Source organism: Oncorhynchus masou, unplaced genomic scaffold (assembly GCF_036934945.1).
Source record: "Oncorhynchus masou masou isolate Uvic2021 unplaced genomic scaffold, UVic_Omas_1.1 unplaced_scaffold_8967, whole genome shotgun sequence".
In the NCBI taxonomy this organism is placed as follows: Eukaryota; Metazoa; Chordata; class Actinopteri; order Salmoniformes; family Salmonidae; genus Oncorhynchus; species Oncorhynchus masou.
In genome coordinates, this window is record NW_027015437.1 from 1 (window position 1) to 11,536 (window position 11,536).

At 51.9% G+C, this 11,536-nt stretch overlaps 1 pseudogene; it reads left to right on the forward strand.

Annotated features, from left to right (window-relative positions):
• Positions 1 to 1,706: 1,706 nt before the first annotated feature.
• On the forward strand, positions 1,707 to 10,452 carry LOC135538040 (myosin heavy chain, embryonic smooth muscle isoform-like; annotated as a pseudogene).
• Positions 10,453 to 11,536: the final 1,084 nt, after the last annotated feature.

Here is an 11,536-nt window from a genome sequence, read left to right on the forward strand (position 1 = left end):
GTTGTCTGTAGACTCTGATCCTGGATGTAGGGGAAGTTGTCTCATAGACTCTGGATCCTGGATGTAGGGGAAGTTGTCTATAGACTCTGGTCCTGGATGTAGGGGAAGTTGTCTATAGACTCTGATCCTGGATGTAGGGGGACTGTCTGTAGACTCTGATCCTGGATGTAGGGGGAAGTTGTCTGTAGAATCTGATCCTGGATGTAGGGGAAGTTGTCTGTAGACTCTGATCCTGGATGTAGGGGGAAGTTGTCTGTGGACTCTGATCCTGGATGTAGGGGGAAGTTGTCTCATAGACTCTGATCCTGGATGTAGGGGGAAGTTGTCTATAGACTCTGATCCTGGATGTAGGGGAAGTTGTCTGTAGACTCTGGATCCTGGATGTAGGGGGAAGTTGTCTGTAGACTCTGATCCTGGATGTAGGGGAAGTTGTCTCATAGACTCTGATCCTGGATGTAGGGGGAAGTTGTCTATAGACTCTGATCCTGGATGTAGGGGAAGTTGTCTGTAGACTCTGGTCCTGGATGTAGGGGGAAGTTGTCTGTAGACTGATCCTGGCTGTAGGGGGAAGTTGTCTCAGACTCTGGATCCTGGATGTAGGGGGAAGTTGTCTGTAGACTCTGGTCCTGGATGTATGGGGGAAGTTGTCTGTAGACTCTGATCCTGGATGTAGGGGAAGTTGTCTGTAGACTTGATCCTGGATGTAGGGGAAGTTGTCTGTAGACTCTGATCCTGGATGTAAGGGAAGTTGTCTGTACTCTGATCCTGGATGTAGGGGGAAGTTGTCTGTAGACTCTGATCCTGGATGTAGGGGGAAGTTGTCTGTAGACTCTGATCCTGGATGTATGGGGAAGTTGTCTGTACTCTGATCCTGGATGTAGGGGGAAGTTGTCTGTAGACTCTGATCCTGGATGTAGGGGGAAGTTGTCTGTAGACTCTGATCCTGGATGTAGGGGAAAGTTGTCTGTAGACTCTGATCCTGGATGTAGGGGAAAGTTGTCTGTAGACTCTGATCCTGGATGTAGGGGAAAGTTGTCTGTAGACTCTGATCCTGGATGTAGGGGGAAGTTGTCTGTAGACTCTGGTCCTGGATGTAGGGGGAAGTTGTCTGTAGACTGATCCTGGCTGTAGGGGGAAGTTGTCTGTAGACTCTGATCCTGGCTGTAGGGGGAAGTTGTCGGTAGACTCTGATCCTAGATGTATGGGGAAGTTGTCTATAGACTCTGATCCTGGATGTAGGGGAAGTTGTCTGTAGACTCTGATCCTGGATGTAGGGGGAAGTTGTCTGTAGACTCTGATCCTGGATGTAGGGGGAAGTTGTCTGTAGACTCTGATCCTGGATGTAGGGGGAAGTTGTCTGTAGACTCTGATCCTGGATGTAGGGGGAAGTTGTCTGTAGACTCTGGTCCTGGATGTAGGGGAAGTTGTCTGTAGACTCTGGATCCTGGATGTAGGGGAAGTTGTCTATAGACTCTGATCCTGGATGTAGGGGGAAGTTGTCTGTAGACTCTGATCCTGGATGTAGGGGGAAGTTGTCTATAGACTCTGATCCTGGATGTAGGGGGAAGTTGTCTGTAGACTCTGATCCTGGATGTAGGGGGAAGTTGTCTGTCCACTAATGGCTTCCATTTTCTCCCTCTCTCCGGCTCCTATTCCTTCTCCTCTCCTCCTCCCCGCTCCTCCTCCTCTCCTCTCCTCCTCAGGCCCAGATGAAGGAGCTCCAGAGGGAGGTGGAGGATTCCCGTGCAGCCCAGAAGGAGGTACTGTCCTCAGCCAGGGAGTCCGAGAGGAGAGCCAAGACCCTGGAGGCCAGCTTCATGCAGCTACAGGAGGTACAGCCCCCCCCCCCTCTCTCCCTCTGTCTCTCCCCCTCTCTCCCTCCCCCTCTCCCTCCCTGTCCCCCCCCCTCTCTCTCTTTCTCTTTGGACACAGAATATGTTAACATGGGAGAATCTTGCCTTGTGATACACACATCACTAGAACCTTCACTCTGCCTCTCTCTGTTCTTGTCTCCTAACATGCCCCCCCCCTCTCTCCTCCTCCATCTCTTCACTCTTTGACCCCTGTAGGACTTGGCTGCGGCAGAGAGGGCTCGTAAGCAGGCCGAGACAGAGAGAGATGAGATGTCTGAGGATCTGGCCAGCAACTCTGGGAAGTGAGTTTGTAGGCTACTTTTAAAAGGTCCCCTAGCCAATGTCCCAAATGCCTCCCTATAGTCCATTGGTCCGTGGTCTAAAGTAGTGCACTATAAAGGGAATAGGACGTAATATGGGACACAGACCTCATCTCTTTTCCTTCATCTGTATTGATGTAGAACATCTGGACATGTGACAACATCCTCAGTACTGTTAACACCTAACCCTTAACCCAAACCTAACCCTACACTAAAACTAACCTAACCCTTAACCCAAACGTAACCATACCCTAAAACTAACCTAACCCTTAACCCAAACCTAACCCTTAACCCAAACCTAACCATACCCTAAAACTAACCTAACCCTTAATCTAAACCTGACCCTTAACCCAAACCTAACCATACCCTAAAACTAACTAACCCTTAACCCAAACCTAACCATACCCTAAAACTAACCAACCCTTAACCCAAACCTAACCCTAACCTGAACCTAACCACCCTAAACTAATTAACCAACCTAACCTAACCCAAACTTAACCCTAAACCCAAACTTAACCCTTAACCCAAACTTAACCATACCGTAAAACTAACCTTAACCCTTATGCCTAAACCTAACCCTTAACCCAAACTAATCCATACCCTATAACTAACCTTAACCCAAACTTAACCCTTAAACCTAACCCTTAACCCAAACTTAACCCTACCCTAAAACTACCCTTAACCCTTAAGCCTAAACTGAACCCTTAACCCAAACTTAACCCTTAAACCTAACCCTTAACCCAAACTTAACCCTACCCTAAAACTAACCTTAACCCTTATGCCTAAACCTAACCCTTGACCCAAACTTAACCATACCCTAATACTAACCTTAACCCAAACTAAACCATACCCTAAAACTAACCTTAACCCTTAACCCAAACTTAACCCTTAAACCTAACCCTTAACCCAAACTTAACCCTACCCTAAAACTAACCTTAACCCTTATCCCAAACTTGACCCTAACCTAAAACTAACCTTAACCCTTAAGCCTAAACTTAACCCTTAACCCAAACTTAACCCTAAAACCTAACCCTTAACCCAAACTTAACCCTACCCTAAAACTAACCTTAACCCTTAACCCAAACCTAACCATACCCTAAAACTAACCTTAACCCTTATGCCTAAACTTAACCCTTAACCCAAGCTTAACCCTTAAACCTAACCCTTAACCCAACTTAACCCCTAAACCTAACCCTTAACCCAAACTTAACCCTTAAACCTTTAACCCAAACTTAACCCTTAAACCTAAACCTAACCCTTAACCCAAACTTAACCATACCCTAAAACTAACCTTAACCCTAATGCCTAGACCTAACCCTTAACCCAAACTTAAGCCTTAAACCTAAACTTAACCCTTAACCCAAACTTAACCATACCCTAAAACTAACCTTAACCCTAACGCCTAGACCTAACCCTTAACCCAAACTTAAGCCTTAACCCAAACTTAAGACTTAAACCTAAGCCTTACCTTTAACTCATTAGTTTCTCCCATTCAATTCACTGCAGACTATTGACATTTATACTGTAAGTCTCTGCTCATCTGCTCCTCCTCCTCTTCCTCTCCTCCTCCTATCCTCCCTCCTCCTCCTCCTCCTCTCTTCCCTCCTCCTATCCTCCCTCCTCCTCCTCCTCTTACTCTCCTCCTCCTCTCCTCTCCTCTTCCTCTCCTCTCCTCTCTCTCTCCCTCTCTCTCCTCTCCTCTCTCCCTCTCCTCTCCTCCCTCCTCTCTCCTCCCTCCTCCCTCTCCTCCTCTCCTCTCCTCTCCTCTCCTCTCCTCTCCTCTCCTCTCCTCCTCCTTCTCTCCTCAGGTCTATGATGTCCGATGAGAAGCGTCGTCTGGAGGCTAAGATCAGCCAGCTAGAGGAAGAGCTGGAGGAGGAGCAGGCCAACATGGAGAACCTCCACGACCGCCTCCGGAAGACACAGCAACAGGTAGAAGAGGAGGGGAGTTTACACTAGGTAGTGTGTAGGTGGGAGGGGAGTGTGCTTTAGGTAGGGTTTACGGGGAGGAGAGTATGCACTAGGTAGTGTGAAGGGAGGAGGAGCAGACCAAGAGACACTCAGTGACTTCCCTACCTCTTCCCTTTACTGTCTCCCTACCTCTTCCCTTTACTGTCTCCATACCTCTTCCCTTTACTGTCTCCATACCTCTTCCCTCTACTGTCTCCCTTTACTGTCTCCCTACCTCTTCCCTTTACTGTCTCCCTACCTCTTCCCTTTACTGTCTCCATACCTCTTCCCTTTACTGTCTCCCTACCTCTTCCCTTTACTGTCTCCCTTTACTGTCTCCATACCTCTTCCCTTTACTGTCTCCCTACCTCTTCCCTTTACTGTCTCCCTACCTCTTCCCTTTACTGTCTCCATACCTCTTCCCTTTACTGTCTCCATACCTCTTCCCTTTACTGTCTCCATACCTCTTCCCTTTACTGTCTCCCTACCTCTTCCCTTTACGGACTCTTCCCTTTACTGTCTCCCTACCTCCTCTTCCCTTTACTGTCTCCCTACCTCTTCCCTTTACTGTCTCCTACCTCTTCCCTTTACTGTCTCCCTACCTCTTCCCTTTACTGTCTCCATACCTCTTCCCTTTACTGTCTCCCTACCTCTTCCCTTTACTGTCTCCCTACCTCATCCCTTTACTGTCTCCCTACCATCCCTTATGGACTCTTCCCTTTACTGTCTCCCTACCTCTTCCCTTTACTGTCTCCCTACCAATTCCCTTTATGGACTCTTCCCTTTACTGTCTCCCTACCTCCTCTTCCCTTACAGTCTCCCTACTTCTTCCCTTTACTGTCTCCCTACCTCTTCCCTTTACTGTCTCCCTACCTCTTCCCTTTACTGTCTCCATACCTCTTCCTTTACTGTCTCCATACCTCTTCCTTTACTGTCTCCCTACCGCTTCCCTTTACTGTCTCCATACCTCTTCCCTTTACTGTCTCCATACCTCTTCCCTTTACTGTCTCCATACCTCTTCCCTTTACTGTCTCCATACCTCTTCCCTTTACTGTCTCCATACCTCTTCCCTTTACTGTCTCCATACCTCTTCCCTTTACTGTCTCCATACCTCTTCCCTTTACTGTCTCCATACCTCTTCCCTTTACTGTCTCCATACCGCTTCCCTTTACTGGCTCCCTACCTCCTCTTCCCTTTACTGGCTCCCTACCTCTTCCCTTTACTGTCTCCCTACCTCTTCCCTTTACTGTCTCCCTACCTCTTCCCTTTACTGTCTCCCTACCTCCTCTTCCCTTTACTGTCTCCCTACCTCCTCTTCCCTTTACTGTCTCTCATATCTTCCGTACGCGATGTCATGCCAGAGCTGTGCTGGTCATCGTATCTTCATTTGCTGATCTCGTACTTATCTTCATTGTCTCCATACCTCTTCCCTTTACTGTCTCCATACCTCTTCCTTTACTGTCTCCATATCTTTTTACTGTCTCCCCTCCGCTTCCCTTTACTGGCTCCCCTACCTCCTCTTCCTTTTACTGTCTCCTACCTCTTCCCTGCTGATCCCTGCCCTCTTCCCTTTACTGTCTCCCTACCTCTTCCCTTTACTGTCTCCTACCTCTTCCCTTTACTGTCTCCTACCTCCTCTTCCCTTTACTGTCTCCCCCTACCTCTTCCCTTTTTACTGTCAGACCAGAGGGCATCTCCTATCCCTTCCCCTGGTCCTAACCTCTTCCTCCCATGACCCCCTCTCTAAAAGTGGATGATGATAGATCTCCTCTATCCCTTCCCCTAGGTGGACCAGTTGAGCAGTGAGCTGCAGGCTGAGCGTAGTTCCTCCCAAAGCAATGAGGGCGCCAGACAGCAGCTCGAGAGGCAGAACAAGGATCTGAAGGTCAAGCTACAGGAGATGGAGGGTCAGGGAATCAACGATTCAAATCCTCCATCCCGCCCTGGAGGCCAAACTACACCAGCTGGAGAGACAGCTGGAGCTGGAGAACAGGTGAGGAAAGGAGGAGGAAGGAAGGAGCAGGAGGAGGGGAGGAGAGGAGGAGGAGGGGAGGAGACAGGAACAGCTGAGGCTGGAGACAGGTGGGGGCAGGAGAGGATGATGGGAAATGTAGTTCTACTCATAATGAATAACACATAAATAACTTGATCTCAATGCAACAGTAGGTAAAATATACACTCTCTGGACAGTTTATTAGGGGTGACCACCCCATCACCAAAATCCATTCCTACAGAAGGTCGCGTGGCCGTGGCTTGCTATATAAAAGAGGGTCAGTCCCCAGGTCAGTCCCCAGACCAGTCCCCAGACCAGTCCCCAGGTCAGTCCCCAGGTCAGTCCCCAGGTCAGTCACCAGGTCAGTCCCCAGGTCAGTCCCCAGATCAGTCCCCAGATCAGACCCCAGGTCAGTCCCCAGGTCAGTCCCCAGGTCAGTCCCCAGATCAGTCCCCAGATCAGACCCCAGGTCAGTCCCCAGGTCAGTCCCCAGGTCAGTCCCCAGACCAGTCCCCAGACCAGTCCCCAGATCAGTCCCCAGGTCAGTCCCCAGGTCAGTCCCCAGACCAGTCCCCAGACCAGTCCCCAGATCAGTCCCCAGGTCAGTCCCCAGACCAGTCCCCAGATCAGTCCCCAGGTCAGTCCCCAGGTCAGTCCCCAGACCAGTCCCCAGACCAGTCCCCAGATCAGTCCCCAGGTCAGTCCCCAGGTCAGTCCCCAGACCAGTCCCCAGGTCAGTCCCCAGACCAGTCCCCAGGTCAGTCCCCAGATCAGACCCCAGGTCAGTCCCCAGACCAGACCCCAGGTCAGTCCCCAGGTCAGTCCCCAGGTCAGTCCCCAGATCAGTCAGGTCAGTCCCCAGATCAGTCCCCAGGTCAGTCCCCAGGTCAGTCCCCAGGTCAGTCCCCAGGTCAGTCCCCAGATCAGTCAGGTCAGTCCCCAGGTCAGTCCCCAGGTCAGTCCCCAGGTCAGTCCCCAGGTCAGTCCCCAGGTCAGACCCCAGGTCAGTCCCCAGGTCAGTCCCCAGGTCAGTCCCCAGGTCAGTCCCCAGGTCAGTCCCCAGATCAGTCCCCAGATCAGACCCCAGGTCAGTCCCCAGGTCAGTCCCCAGGTCAGTCCCCAGGTCAGTCCCCAGACCAGTCCCCAGGTCAGTCCCCAGACCAGTCCCCAGACCAGTCCCCAGGTCAGTCCCCAGGTCAGACCCCAGGTCAGTCCCAGGTCAGTCCCCAGGTCAGTCCCCAGGTCAGTCCCCAGACCAGTCCCCAGACCAGTCCCCAGATCAGTCCCCAGGTCAGACCCCAGGTCAGACCCCAGGTCAGACCCCAGGTCAGTCCCCAGGTCAGACCCCAGGTCAGTCAGGTCAGTCCCCAGATCAGTCCCCAGGTCAGTCCCCAGGTCAGTCCCCAGGTCAGTCCCCAGATCAGTCCCCAGACCAGTCCCCAGATCAGTCCCCAGACCAGTCCCCAGGTCAGTCCCCAGGTCAGTCCCCAGACCAGTCCCGAGACCAGTCCCCAGATCAGTCCCCAGATCAGTCCCCAGATCAGTCCCGAGACCAGTCCCCAGACCAGTCCCCAGACCAGTCCCCAGGTCAGTCCCCAGGTCAGTCCCCAGGTCAGTCCCCAGACCAGTCCCCAGATCAGTCCCGAGACCAGTCCCCAGGTCAGTCCCCAGACCAGTCCCGAGACCAGTCCCCAGATCAGTCCCCAGGTCAGTCCCCAGGTCAGTCCCCAGGTCAGTCCCCAGGTCAGACCCCAGGTCAGTCCCCAGACCAGTCCCCAGGTCAGTCAGGTCAGTCCCCAGGTCAGTCCCCAGGTCAGTCCCCAGACCAGTCCCCAGACCAGTCCCCAGACCAGTCCCCAGGTCAGTCCCCAGACCAGTCCCCAGGTCAGTCAGGTCAGTCCCCAGGTCAGTCCCCAGGTCAGTCCCCAGACCAGTCCCCAGACCAGTCCCCAGACCAGTCCCCAGGTCAGTCCCCAGACCAGTCCCCAGGTCAGTCCCCAGGTCAGTCCCCAGGTCAGTCCCCAGACCAGTCCCCAGACCAGTCCCCAGGTCAGTCAGGTCAGTCCCCAGGTCAGTCCCCAGGTCAGTCCCCAGACCAGTCCCCAGGTCAGTCCCCAGACCAGTCCCCAGGTCAGTCAGGTCAGTCCCCAGGTCAGTCAGGTCAGTCCCCAGGTCAGTCCCCAGACCAGTCCCCAGATCAGTCCCCAGGTCAGTCCCCAGGTCAGTCCCCAGACCAGTCCCCAGACCAGTCCCCAGGTCAGTCCCCAGGTCAGACCCCAGGCCAGTCCCCAGGTCAGTCCCCAGGTCAGTCCCCAGGTCAGTCCCCAGATCAGTCCCCAGGTCAGTCCCCAGACCAGTCCCCAGATCAGTCCCCAGGTCAGTCCCCAGGTCAGTCCCCAGGTCAGTCCCCAGGTCAGTCCCCAGGTCAGTCCCCAGGTCAGTCCCCAGACCAGTCCCCAGATCAGTCCCCAGGCCAGTCCCCAGACCAGTCCCCAGATCAGTCCCCAGATCAGTCCCGAGACCAGTCCCCAGGTCAGTCCCCAGACCAGTCCCCAGATCAGTCCCCAGATCAGTCCCGAGACCAGTCCCCAGGTCAGTCCCCAGGTCAGTCCCCAGGTCAGTCCCCAGGTCAGTCCCCAGACCAGACCCCAGATCAGTCCCCAGGTCAGTCCCCAGGTCAGTCAGGTCAGTCCCCAGGTCAGTCAGGTCAGTCCCCAGGTCAGTCAGGTCAGTCCCCAGGTCAGTCCCCAGGTCAGACCCCAGATCAGTCCCCAGACCAGTCCCCAGGTCAGTCCCCAGATCAGTCCCCAGATCAGTCCCCAGGTCAGTCCCCAGATCAGTCCCCAGACCTCAACCCAATAGAATATCTTTGTGATGAGATGGAACGGACTGTTCCCAGTATGAGTGTACCGCCATCCAATCTGCAGAGACTTGCGTGATGTCATGGACCAACATCCCTGTGAAACGTTTTTCGACACCTTGTAGAATGCCCTGAAAAATTCAAGCTGTTCTGGAGGCAAAGGAAGGTCCGACCCTGTACTAGATGGGTGCACCTAATAAACTGATGACTGTATCTAATAAACTGGACCTGGTACTAGATGAGTGTACCTAATAAACTGAAGGTGTACCTAATAAACTGATAACTGTACCTAATAAACTGGACCTGGTACTAGATGGGTGTACCTAACAAACTGGACCTGGTACTAGATGAGTGTACCTAATAAACTGAAGGTGTACCTAATAAACTGATGACTGGACCTAATAAACTGGACCTGGTACTAGATGGGTGTACCTAACAAACTGGACCTGGTACTAGATGGGTGTACCTAACAAACTGGACCTGGTACTAGATGGGTGTACCTAATAAACTGTCCGGTGAGGTTATAAGCCCAATAGTAATACTATAGCGATGGAATGGATCATCATTACAGTTGGATGCATTGGTACCTTTCTGACAATTCAGATTGTTGGTAGAGGACATCAATGGGACTCACTGCCTAAAGAAAAGTTAAGTAAAATATATATCAGCTGTAAAGTTCTGGCTTGGTGTGTGTCCAGAGAGAGACAGCTGTCAGGTTCTAGTTCTGGTTCTGGTGTGTGTGTATGTGTGTGTGTGTGTGTGTGTGTGTGTGTGTCCAGAAAGAGACAGCTGTTAGGTTCTAGTTTGTTGTTGTGTGTGTCCAGAGAGAGACAGCTGTAAGGTTCTGGTGTGTGTGTGTCTGTGTGTGTCCAGAGAGAGACAGACCAACGCTAAAGCAACGCGTCAGAAAGAGAAGAAACTGAAGGATCTGACCATCCAGATGGAGGAAGACAGGAAACAGGCAGAGCAGTACAAGGACCAGGTAACACACACATACACACACATTCCAACACATATCCTTCAATTTTAAAATGTATTTTTGAGTTTGCTTTTTGGCTTCCTTCCCTTGTGTGTGTGTGTGTGTGTCCATTCCATTGCTTGTGTGTGTGCGCACGCATTCCGGTGCACGTGTGTGTGTGTGTGTGTGTGTGTGTGTGTGTGTGTGTGTGTGTGCACGCACTCCGGTGTGTGTGTGTGTGTGCACGCACTCCGGTGTGTGTGTGTGTGTGTGTGTGACTAGGCGGAGAAGGCTAACGTGCGTGTGAAGCAGCTGAAGCGTCAGCTGGAGGAGGCGGAGGAGGAGTCTCAACGGGTTGCCGCGGGACGCAGGAAGTTACAGAGAGAACTGGACGAGGCCTCCGAGGCCAACGACGCCCTCGGTAGGGAGGTGTCGGCCCTGAAGAGCAAACTCAGGTACACACAGGTTATTCCGCCTGGCTAAATACAACACTATGCAGACATCACACTGAAGTCCACCTCGAGGTGATGTTTTTACATCAGGTAGGTGCTGTGAAGTTGTTTGACAGGGTTACAGCCATAGTAGAAATGCAGCTCGTTCAATTTGAAGTGATTGTGTTAGCGGTGTTGTTAGCCAGCTCCTCTGAACAACAGTGTCCTGATGAGAGAGCACATTTTCTATGCCAGGTGAAATCTCGCCTCATTAGCTCGTTGTTATGGATGTATACAAATAAATGTCACGAGAAAAACAGCTAAAAACAAATGCAGCTACGTTGCTGTTGATCTGGCTGCACAGTTTGACGTGACTGTAGCATGCCGACTAGACCGGGCGCGCAACATGCCGACTAGACCGGGCGCGCAACATGCCGACTAGACCGGGCGCGTAACAGGCCGACTAGACCGGGCGCGCAACATGCCGACTAGACCGGGCGCGCAACATGCCGACTAGACCGGGCGCGCAACATGCCGACTAGACCGGGCGCATAACATGCCGACTAGACCGGGCGCGCACGTGCGCTGTCGTGTGCATGTTTTTTTTGTTTTGTCTATCCACACCCGACCTGACCAGGACACGCAGGTTGAAATATCAAAACAAACTCTGAACCAACTACATTCATTTGGAGACAGGTCGAAACGCATGAAACATTCATGGCAATTTAGCTAGCTGGCTGGCTGTCGCTAGCTAATTTGTCCTGGGATATAAACATTGGGTTGTTATTTGACCTGAAATGCACAAGGTCCTCTACTCTGACCACTTTTTTTTATTATTTTTATTTTACCTTTATTTTACCAGGCAAGTCAGTTAAGAACAAATTCTTATTTTCAATGACGGCCTGGGAACAGTGGGTTAACTGCCTGTTCAGGGGCAGAACGATTTTGTACCTTGTCAGCTCGGGGATTTGCACTTGCAACCTTTCGGTTACGAGTCCAATGCTCTAACCACTAGGCTACACTGCCGCTGATAAAAGGGTAAACCGAGTTCATTTCTAGCCAGACTCTCTCCTCCCTCCGTCTTCTTCTTCTTCTTCTGGACTTTATATGGCGGTTGGCAACCAACTTTAAGGTGCATTACCACCACCAACTGACTGGAGCGTGGACCTCC